At 36.7% G+C, this 12469-nt stretch overlaps 1 long non-coding RNA gene across 2 annotated transcripts in view; it reads left to right on the top strand.

The window, feature by feature from the left end:
* Window positions 1-12469, top strand: part of LOC121070243 — a 43187-nt gene that overhangs the window by 3747 nt on the left and 26971 nt on the right. The gene's annotated exons all lie outside the window — the stretch shown is intronic.

Raw genomic sequence — 12469 nt, 5'->3', positions numbered from 1 at the left:
TATCATTTCTGACTGCCTTCTGCCTCCTGCAGTTCTTCATTTTAAATGTTAATAGGGATTTCCATAACATTTTATAGTGTCATGACAACATGTCACTCTGTTGCCTTGCCTTCTGGGCACAGTTCCAGACACATCCTGGTACGTACCATTTACTTGTGTTAACTGTAGAAGTTGAAATACTCCAGTAATGCAGTTAAAGTTCTACCAAAAGCCAGAGCACACCTGCACATTCAGGTTGTAAACTGGTACTCTTGTACTTCAAGGCTGTTGTCTGCTTATATATTTTGTATCAATGCTTCATTACTTAGCCAACTCTGAAATTCATGCTGATTCCAATCACCCATTTCTCTGGTGTTCGCACTGTGCTGACCAAAATGCCAGCTGCAAACACTTACATTGTTTTGTTTTGTTTTGTATTGTTTTCCCACGCAGAAGTCATATTTCCTGTAACAAGGAGGGAGATAGCAGATTCCCTTTAGTGGATCATGCAAAATAGTTTAAAATGGAAATAAAATTCTTTCCAGTTGCATATTTTTATACTTAGCTTTGAATATTCTACTGTTGTGTTTGTTGTTTTTCCTTCTCAGCAGCAATTTTATCATCCATTTCCTTTAAGTCTCTGTGACTCTTTTCTCAGCCTGAGTCAATGGTTTCTTTGGCTTTACTTTTGTTTAAAGTATGGCGAAGAGAGGATACATTGACTGACTTGAATTCACTGAACTGGAAAGGGACTGCAAAAAGCATTGACTGCAATAAAACTTCATGTATCAAAATCCAGCCAGTGCAGTTGCCACCCAGTAACAGAAAGGCAGGAAGGTACATTCAAGCTCAAGGAAATCATTAAAAGTGAATGGGAAGAAAAGAAGGGACTGATAGTCTCTGCAATGAAGCTAGATGAGAATGAGCTGGCTGGGCAGGCTGCTGAGTGCAGGGAAAAGGAGGAGGTTAAAATACAGTGGAAAAACATGTGATTGTATGTGTGTAGTCAATATGCAGCATTAGGCTGTTAATACTCTACTGAACTCGGTGGAATAAAACTTGATAAAACAGTGGTAACAATTCCATGATGCAATGCTATGGAGAGCTTGGCAACAGGCCCTTGAAGAAACGTGGAAACACATGTGATTAGAATTGATGGAAAAACACTAAGACAGTTTGATTTGAAATCATCAGAGGCTGTACTAAGTATTGAATGTTCTTGATAATACAGAACTTCACAAGAAAGGAATCAGCATGGTTGCAAATACAGCAAATACAGGCTGAGCTGTTTTCTTGAATTAGAGTGTCATCAGTAAAGCAAGGAAGAAAGAGGTCTTTAAACAATCTCCCTTCTCTGCAGTGATTCTGAAAACATTTTCAGTCTTGAATCTACAAATAACTTCTTGGATTTGTGTTTGTGTTTGTTTTATTTTTTTATTTTTTTTTTTAATTTATTTTGTGTGGAGGTGGTGTGGTGGTGTTTTTCATTTGTTTGTTTGTTTGTTTTTCCCTCCAATAAACCCAGAGGAGTCTCAGACATAGTTCGTAGTTGAGGATAAAGGTCATGACATTGATTTAGTTTTCTCTCTCTGCCTATGAAAATGACAAAACTTTTATTGAGTTGCTCTGGTTCTATGCCACCGTGAGTGATACCTAAATTTTAATCCTAGAAGAAAGAATACATAAGAAGAAATGGAGGCTAGAGAATCCACATCATTTTGCTTGAGTTGGCAGTTGCTTACTGCTGAGTATTTGCTCATTTTCTCTTCATATTGATTTTTCTTGCTGCCTTCACATTTCACTTAATTTATTTCTATTTGCTACTCCTTCACTAATAAGCAAAAAGAAATATCATGACAATTTCTGCTGTAACCTGTTAATCCCCTCCCAATGTGATGCACCAAACTACATCTTTATTAGTATCAGTAATTCCTCAGTTAGTTAAGAGTCAAGTATCAATATAAAACCTAGTCACACGGTAAGCCACAGGATCAGCAAAGATTGCTCAACCTTATAGGTGATCTCAAAGTCCACAAATGTGATGGTTTCGTCACATGACTAAACAACATCAGAAATCCTTTAGAAGGGATTCAACACATTTCAGATTGCTCAGTAATCAAACAACACTTTTCTTTTTCAAGCAAATTCAGTGTTCTTCAAAGAGACAGGTAAGAGCTCTGAGAAATGTTTCCTATACCTGGGAAAGATGCAATGCAGCCAGGAATGCTGTCTCTGCCACTAGTGTACCTGAATGTGCAAGAGGGCAATTCTGCCTTCACAGTAAGAGCACAACATCTTTTCTGAAACTGTAAATCAGGATAGCCAGTGTGATGACATCTATATTGTAGCTAATATTATTCTGGGCATGCAAGAAGAGACTCTTTCATTTACTATGGGTGTTTAGAGAAAAGATGGGGTGGCAATAGGGGGCCATAAAACCTTACTGAAGTCAGTGGTCGCCAATACATCATTCTGTCACACTTGGTCCAGCCTGTTCCAAAAATTCAGATAATATGAACTGCATCTTGTGGTTCCTCACACATCCTCTTCAGGGTTAATTGTATTCATTTGATCTACCAGCTTAGGCATCTTCATGGCAAGACATATGCATGCATGTGTGCTTATCTAACAGGTAACATCTTGCAGCTTTATTTAGAATTGATGTTATCTGCACTGGCTGGACATCAGGAAGAGGTTCTTCACCGAGAGGGTGGTTGCACACTGGAACAGGCTCCCCAGTGAAGTAGTCACTGCACCAAGCCTGTCTGAATTTAAGAAGTGATTGGACTGTGCACTTAGTCACATGGTCTAAACTTTTGGGTAGACCTGTGTGGTGCCAGGAGTTGGACTTGATGATCCTTATGGGTCCCTTCCAACTCAGGATATTCTATGATTCTATGATTCTATCTCCTTCCATGCATCTCTGTTCTCTTTCTGACGAATCCAGTTTGCCCAACTTTGTTCTTATCCTCATGCTTTCCCATGGAGAAGTTCTCTTCACTTTTGAATCAGTCTGACCCTACAATATAATTTCTGCACTTCAGTTATTTCATTTTACTTCCATCCTTGAAGCCTCAGCCTGGGGTGAGAAAACAGAGGTATTTACTTACAAATGACCTCTACTTCTTCAGAGGATGCATTAGCATGTTTTTTTTTTTTTTTACAGCTGTAGAATTATTTCAGAGCTTTTGAAACTAAGTTATACAAAAACTTAAGGAATTGCTTGTTCATGGGATAAGCATAACCAAATTGTTAATGGATATTTTCTTAATTATCTTTGGCTTTCACAGCACATATTAAACCTTTTCATGTCTCAGCGAGAGGTGAGGGTTTCTCAGATTTAGGAGCTGCACTCTGTTTATGCATTTTCTTTGCTGCATACTATTGGGAAAAAGAAGAAACACTTAAGTTAAAATCTCACATAATCCTCAGGCAATTTACTTTATAGCCCCCATTTTTATTCTATTTTTTTTAAATCTCTCACAAATGTTCAGGATGTATAAATAAGTTTGGGCTCAGAAACTGGAATTCTGAAATTTGCACTGTACTCATTACCAGACTCATTACATTTTCCATGCTATAACACTTTAAATTCAAACTGTTCTGTTGGATTTGGTTAACTTTTAAGGCAGTCATCTTCATTTTCTTTGTAATATCATTCATTTTTGTAGATTTTCACTTCATATTTTCTTGCATTTGGAAAAATACCTGTTCTGACTCCCAGTGTTTTTCTTCCTAGATCTATAGCAAAAGATAGATTAACATTTTTGGAAGTTATTGTCATCATAAAAAAAAAGGAGATGACACATCCAGAAAGACTTTCTCCCTGGTCTCTGATAAACTCCATTAAAAACTGGAAGCACCCCCAAGACAACATACTGAAATGAGCGAAACAGAAATCATTCTGTTTTCTCAAGGTGTTTAGTGCCCAAAGGATCAAGTTTTGCACGGATTTGCCTTCAGTATTCCTAGTGGATCTTTTAGGCTTTGTTAGAGGGAATGACGAGCAAAACAGCAAGCTGGGGCCTTCTTCTAAACTCTAAAGTTCCAGTCCCAGGCTGATTGTGTTCCTGTTGAAGCCACTGACTTCTCAAAAACAGACAATCTACCACATGCTACACAGTGGGCACATTGTGCCACAAGTAGTGAATAGCAAGCAAGAGCATATCTGCACTGAGTAACATAAAAGTTTCAGGTCTTCATCAGTTTCATTAGCTGGGGAGATGGAAATAGTGACTTTGGGAAGTTAAAGTCATTATGAATGGCAATACGGGAATTCTATGAATAATTAAGCCCAAATCGAGCAATTAATGCCTGCATTTTGTTTAATGCTTGGTATTTTTCTTCAAATGTAATATTATTTCATGACTGAGCATTCGATTTAATTTTAGTTTGATTGATTTGGATAACTTGTAGTAAGCCCATTTTCTGTGGTAGCACTTTTTAAAATTAAGCTTTCTGAATTTTTGTGTATTTAGCATCCTATTATACGTAATTGTTGTAATTTTTTACCAATAACAATTACTACAAATGGATAGTAATTACTTTTTAATTAATGTTTTCAAGTACAGTACAATTAGTTTCTTGAAGAGGAGGGGAATCCTGGTCTGAGGCCATTATTTAAAAGAATGACAACAGACCAAGTGTAATATGGATAACACATGACCAGCATGTAAATTTTGCAGAATTACAGTAGATTCTGGCTCCTCATTATGTCACTGAGGAGAATAAGCAGGCCTCTTTCTTATGGGAAGGACTGAAAGAGATTATTAGTTCAAGGTAAAGACACAAACTTAGAGGCGTCTAAATATAAGAAGAACTTTGCTACACTTAGAATTAAAAAAAAAAAAAAAGTAACTGAAGCAAAAGGATAGGATAAATGGAGAATATTTTGCCCATGCAAAAGATCCAGATGCAAAAGATCTATTGAATGTATATTATTTTAGAAGTAAAAGTCCACAAGTAGTCCCTTGTCATTGCCTGTGAACTCATAGATGCTTCAGTAAAAACAATTCAGTCAAAACAATTCCATCCGAGTTTTGTTTGTAGGGTGTTTTTTTTCCAGCACCTAACTGTGCATAAAACATGCCATTTTTGACCAGAATTTTATTTTATTTTTATCAAGGAGAACTGGCTTAGGAGAATTGCTAAGAAATTATCTGATGTATTCCACTACCCTGTGACAGAGTAAACCTAATTGATTCCTGCATTACTTTCTAACTTACTCTTCCATACGGTGATGGATGCCTTGTAGTGTTCACATGGCATTGAATTCAATACCCAATTATCCTTATTGTTGTGAAGATTTTCCTACACTAAATCTTCTTTGCTTTTGTGTGAATTTAAATGTGGACACTATTCAGAGATAGTATTGAATAAAAACCAAGCTATTACATGAGCAGCAAAACTAATGGTGCTTGGTTTCCCACAGACTTGTAAGTCCAATAAGCTTCCAGTAAGCTGTTCTCATCTTCCTTCTGTGCCCTGTGACACTCCAGATGGATAAGAAGCACTAGAGTTGTGGCTAATTGGAAGTCACACATAAAACTGCAGGAAACCCAAGTATATTAATCATCTCCCTTTACGTATGCTGTCTTCCCAGCTTTTGTGTTGCTTAAAACTCATAGAAAGTGACATTTTATTTGAAATTGGTAAAGGAGGTAATGTCAAGGAGAGATGTAATACATCTTTGCATAAGCCTTATTTCCTAAGGAAATAAGCTAAAAGTCCTTCCCCCCCACCAGACTCCAGCCCTACATATTCCATTTGGTTTGTATTGCTATAAAGAACTGTTTCTCAAATGTGCTAATAATGAGTGCTAATATTTTATTTTGGCATACTATTGAATTCAGCATATCTCAAATTGGTGCTTGGGATGGGTTGACTATGCCAATATCAAAGAGGCTATAGCATCATACTAAGGATATAAAAAAACCTTAGCTCAGGTCTTGCTTTAGCCTGACACTCTATTGTGCAGGACAAGTCACTCGGTCTCTGCATATCTTAGCCTTCCATTAGTAAAATGTAAATAATTATATATCTTCTCTATTACATTTTGAGATCTTTGTATTTGACTATGACACAAACAAGGTCAAACCAGGATGTTTAGTTGAGCTTTTAGTTATTCCTTCATCTTATTCAAAATCCAAAACACACAGCAAACCTTCAATTCAGTAAAAATTTAGCTTTAGTAAGGACAAGTAAAAATGTCAGTTTTGCCTGTACTTTGTGAAAACTAATATATAATCACAATTTCCTTATTGCATCTATACCCTGTGAGACTCTTTTTCCCTTAATTGAGTTCTAATTTGATTTTACTCCTTGGGGATTAAGACCATGCTTTCTTTAAGGACATGAAGCTCAAATGAAAAAAATACTAATCAGACAAATTAAAAATTTAACAACAACCCAAAATAAAGACAAACTACTTATTTTAATGATGAGATAAGTGGTTTCAGCTTACAGCAAAAACAAGCATAAGTGCTCACAGCTGCACTACTGGAAACTCAATTGTCTTGTGTCTTTTACTCCCCCATCTCTAAGGAAATGTGTTTCATCTCAAGAGTATCTGTATAATTTCTTCACATTTTTTTTAATATTACACTTAGATGCTGTGCACCTGCCTATCAGTAAAATTTTATGAACTATTTTAATTTCAGATTACTGATGAATAGTGAGCAAAGGAAGGCAAAATAAGAGAAGAGAAGCATCTGTAAAACGTCAAAGACAGGCTTTGAAACTGAGCTGCAAATAGCTAATCAGCAAGTGAGGGTGTGGTATTAGCTATGTGCAGGCACATTTCAATTAGCATTACAGCAGCATAAAGATGTATTGAAGCAAGTGTGTGCAGGCACAAAACACAAGCTTTTGAAGGACCTAGACTGTGCTGGTTAGCAGGTGCTACTGGCCTTGTTGAGTGCAAGTTTATGATGAAAGCAGTAGCTGGCTGCATTCACGGTTTACTTTACTCTATGCAAGATAAATCCTATATATCTCATTTGACTCTTTTTTTTTAATTAATATTATTTTTTCCCCACCCCTAAAAATAGTTGTTTCTCAAATGTGCTGATTGACTACTAATATGTTATTTTTGCAAACTATTGAATTTAGCATATCTCAAATTGGTGTTTGGTATGTGTTTGAATATTCCAGTATCAAGGAGGCTGTGGGCACAATAATGACTATTATGTGACTACAGAACATGGACTTGATTCTGTTCTTGCAAATGTGACTAGATGACCTACAGTTAACTGCTGTTGTTCATGGTCACATGTGAAGTAGCAAAAGTGCTGTGGGCCTCTGTAAACTAGGCCTAGAGGAAAGTGAGTAAAGCATGGGTTTCTCTTTTGCAAGCATAATTAATGCACTCAAATTATTTAAGAAGACAATGGCAAGAATGAAATGTGTTACAGTCATGATATGACCTCTAAATGGGAAAGTCCTGCACTTTAATCCTCTGCAAGTAGATATTTGTCAGCAAATTTGTCTGGATTTCTCCTACCCAAAAAATGAGTCAGTCCCACTGAAGCTAAATTTCTAGAACAAGCTTCTTGGCAAGCCTGTTTTGGGTGATGAGTCCATAACATCCTCTGTTTTCTGCCTTAGCAACATTTGCTACAGATGTAAGACTCTTAGTCAAACATGAGCAGCTCCAGTTGAAGTAGCAACAAGGATCTGAAAATATCTTCTTCCTAATTCTAACACCATTTTTAATTACTTTTCCTCTATTTCCCCTTTTGCCTCAGCTGATTTAAACGTGTACTTTAGCACATGTAGAAACAAAGGAGCTTCTGAATTCAGCTTCTTCTATGACATTTAGAGGGGCCAAAACATGTATGTATGACAAATCCCATTGTCCACCATGCGGCAATTCCTATGCCACTCCGTCTGCTTCAAGCACAGCAGCAGCAACCTCACTAAAGTCATTAGTAAAGTCAAATCAGAAAAATCCACTTAAAAGAAAGAAAATCATGATCTAGTCACTTTAACAAAATCTGTGCTGCAAACAAGAGCTTGTAATAGCTGTTACGTAGGACACCATGAACTGGTTGGTATTAATGAAAATCTCAATAAAGCAAAATTTCCTAGGACATATGGATTTGTTTGTTTTAATGCTTCCCACCTTCAAAAACTTGTTTTTCTTTGTGCTCTATTTTGTTATGAAGATTTACAGCCAGCCTTTTAGCTGATGTTAAGGATGTCCACCTGCTTTGCTCATCGGGTACAGCTGAGTTCTGCTTCTGTTGGCAGGTTCTGAAACTCTATATAGCCACCAAAAGAGGGTCTCAAATGTATTCCAGTTCCTTTTTGAGTAATTATAGTGTGTGTTAAAAATCTTCACACTGAATCTGTAACGCTCAGTTATAGTATCTTACTTTTTGGTGACCAACCTAATCAAAGGCTTAATGTTGTTAGTATTTATTCATCATCTATTTCAAGGAAGCTGGTGTGACTTAGAGGCTCAAGACTGCTCTAACATTTTGTATGAGCAGTATAAATTTGGTGAATTATTTCGTCATTTTTGTAATACCTGTTTCATCATATCCAAGTTTTGACTTTCTGAGTCTTCAGCTATGAAAAAATCTGCAGCAATAACCAAAATATGAAAACGAAGAGGTTTTATTCACAAATCATCTGTGCTGGGTTAAATTGTATGCTAGCCAGTGTTCTTTTATCACCATCAATTTCAATTATGTTGATTATATCTACAGTTACTTTGTTAACATGACTGATTAATTTCAGTGGTGATGTACTACCAGGTCCACTAAAGGGATATTGTTCTCTAAAGCTGAAATCCTTTCCCATGTATCAATTCCCATATACTTTTGACTGTGTTTATGGAGGGATGTATTGCTTTTAGGTTTAATTTCATATCTAGAGTTAGGAAACCATCATGTAAAGTTGTCAAGTACTTTTTGTGTAGTCTGAGACATTGACTAAATGCTGTGGCTACGATACCACACATGACATGCATTGACTTTATGGACTATGCCTGAATTAGTACCGAAGGCAGTGTTGTGTTCACTTCCAGAGAATTTCATAGCACAGTTTTGTAGTAGTTATATCATTGTGATTTCTTAGCTGCAGAGGTTCTTTGGATTTATTTTTTGAACAAATTTGCAATTTCGTTGGTGCAAATGAGTGACTGATTCCTGTGACATCCCCATATTTATGTATGGGGAGCTGGTCTATAGTACTACAGTGCAAGAAGTCGGTACTAATTATTGGAGGCTGATTGTATTGTTTGTGTAAGAGATGAAGAAACTATATAGAGCCATCAGCAGAGAACGAGATTTCCAAAGTTACATTATGAATTTATTAGTAATACGGTATCAAAGAAAAGGGGGAAATACATAATAACACTTCAGTGGTATTAAACCCTGGAGCTTATTATAAACTGCAGTAGCTGTGGCATTGTATAAATATATCATCTCCTAAAAAGACTCATTTTGCTTATGCTTATTCCATCTGAGCCATTGATAAGTATTCACCATTCCATGTTTTATATGAAATAAATCAGTGCTTTTCTTCTAGTTAATGGAACAAAGCATGGTGTGTTTTTTCCTCTATGAAAAAATAGATCAACAGGCTGACCCACCATATGGAGATATGTCAGTCGGTGTGCACTGACCGTGCTTATGAAGAACTCATTCTTCTATCATACAAGATGAATTATTTGTTTGAATCTCTCTCTTTGATTCTTTTCACACTGGGTCATTCAGGCTTTGGGGTCAGTGGTATTACCTGGGACCAGCATATGCTTTATGAGGAGTTTTGTTTGACACAAAGTAACCCAGATAAGAAAAATAATGAAAACAGAGTAATCTGTTTTAATTATCTGCAATGTCAGTACAAAGAAAAGTGCTAGGAAGATCCATAGCTAGTAAAAAGATACTTTTTGTCTCTTACTGATTGGCTCCTTGAGATAAGTTATTACCAGTTGAAAGTACATGTCTTCCATGTCTGTTTTTTCTAAGATACAAAAATGTTCACTAATTTAGAGGCTAAGATTTTGCTATTGTTTACTAATGTTCATAATCCTCAGTTTGATATATCTCTGCGGCATGGTTCACATAAAACAAGTGTCAGGCTTAGTTCACTCTGCCTTTGCCTTCTGCACCGTTAGTAATCTTTTTGTCAGCACTGCTGATGTGCCAGAAATCACTAAGAAAGCTCACTGGGTAGCACTGAGCTACCTTAGTGTAGGGACCACCAGAACACTTGTGATATTTGGAAATTTTTAAGGAGAGAAACACAGCAATAGTTTAAGTAGAGCAGTGTTTTGAATGACTGTCTCATAAGATACCTCAGCACCTTTATGAATACTGTTATTTAGTTGATGCATACCTTTTCCATGACTACAGGTATATTGAGAGTTGCAGAAAATTAAGCACAATCAATAGCACAGTGCTTATGACTGTTTTGGTGGCTTTTATCATCTGTAATGTGATCTGCTCATAAGAAAATTCCTTTCCAAATTTTGCTGTTACCCATTCAGTGATTATTAGAATCATTGTCATCCTTTTACTTGCAGATAGATAAAACTGCCTGTAGGAAGTAATGGAAAAAAAGGAGTAAAACTTTTGTTTTGTTTTGTTTTGTTTTAATATCCTGGAAACCAGAAGCCTGTGTTAAGTATAATCTCTGCTGCCAACCTAGTGAAGTCAGTACACAGAATGCCAATAAGTCTGATGGAATCGATCACCACATCATGGAACTGGGACTAAAATGTGAATAGCACACAGGGAAGAGAGCAGAGACTTCTTACTTTCTTCCCCATAAGGCTTTTGCAGTAGCAGCAATCGCTATCTGTAAGGACCACTCCTACTGTGGAGTGCAGAAAGGTCAAACGGAAAATAGCCGGGCAAAACTGTTATATTTTCCTTGTCCACCTACCCAGCAGTGGTGAGTACAGAGATTAACTGTGCCTTATTTTTGCTCTCTGCATAGGAAAGACAACCTAGATTTAGATGACTAAATATCATAATTTATATATATCATAAATATGTGATATATATGGGATAAATGTGATCATATGTGGTATCATAAACATACTTTTCCACTGGTGTTAGGCGATTTCTAGTGCTTGTTGGTGAAGTTGCACTCTTGAAAAAGTCGGTCTTTCTCATTGAGTCACCAGATATTTAATATCTCTGCTCTGTGTAACTTCGTTCAGATTAACCTGCATTTACATTATAGTGTCAGGTGTATATGTGCCACTGCCTTTAATGAGCATGCAGTGTGTGCTTTAGTTTCACAAGTGATTTATTTCAGAGACAAGTTGGAGGAAGCAGCCCAGAAAATATGTTGTCATTGAAGCACAAGGTGAACTTCAGTGTAGCGGAATCAAAACTTATAATGAAGATGATAATGTGAATTTCCAGTCCGCTGGAGAAAGGAAAAAAAAAAAAAAGGAAGAAGAGGAAGAATACATAACCTACTGTCTGCACTAGATAATACAGCAGAGTTGGGGGAGGAAGAGATTTTTATTGTTTTGTGTGTTAGTTTTCCCTAAATTCCACTCTGAAGTGAAAGAATTTGAGCAAAAAGAACAGAGAGTGCAAGAGAGTTTTGAATGTATACTTGAGGCTAGTAAGTAGAAGGAAAGCCCAGGGCTATACAGAGCAGGGTGTAGGGCCTGGTGCTTGCTGGGGACCTGGGTGTAAGAGGCATTGTGAGGGAGAAGGTGGGAAGAGGAGAGATTGTTCAGGCTGAGCTCCTCACTTCATGCACTAGAAATGGGTTAGTTAAAGAGTATGGGAACTAGTTCTTCAAAGCAAAGGGTGGCAAATATTTTTGCTCTGCTGTCTTTCTTAGAGTACATTTCATCACAACATACATGTGTTATCTTTCATTTTTTACCACTGACCTCTGAACCTGTTTTTCTGCTCCTCTTCTTTTTTCAAGGGTGACTCATTTTTAATTTATTTTTTTTCTGTATAATCCTCAAAGGGCAACCGTAGCTTCAGAATTGTCCTTTTGGAGACCCAGCAAAAGTAAAGCACATCATCTTTGACTGTGACATTGGAGGTGAGAAATGAATACAATATACTGAGTATAGCATATAGCGAATGGTAAATGATATTTGAAAACACATTTTGGATGTTAGGCAGCTTAAATGCCAGAGACATTTAGGCATTTAATCCCAGACAGCTATTGCAGTTAGACATTTCTGAGGTCCTGAAAAGAAAGAAAGAAAATGGATGAATCAAGGAACTGTGGATAAAGGACCTAATGGATCAGTTATGTGACTTAGCTGCCTAAAGTCACACAAACAGCAAAATCAGGGAGATGAATCTGGTATAAATGTATATTTAATCAATAAGAGACCATTTGTATTCCTTATTACGCTGTATGTTATTAGCCTTACATTTTCCACCAGGGCTCGGGGAAATTGAAATGTACAGCAGATGAACCTAAAAGCTTAGATCAATAAGCGCTACAATGCTTAAGAAGAATCTTTAAACTGAGCCTTAACCTTATTGTGATA

This window comes from Cygnus olor, chromosome 4, assembly GCF_009769625.2.
Source record: "Cygnus olor isolate bCygOlo1 chromosome 4, bCygOlo1.pri.v2, whole genome shotgun sequence".
In the NCBI taxonomy this organism is placed as follows: Eukaryota; Metazoa; Chordata; class Aves; order Anseriformes; family Anatidae; genus Cygnus; species Cygnus olor.
This window is presented reverse-complemented; position numbering and strand designations above follow the sequence as displayed.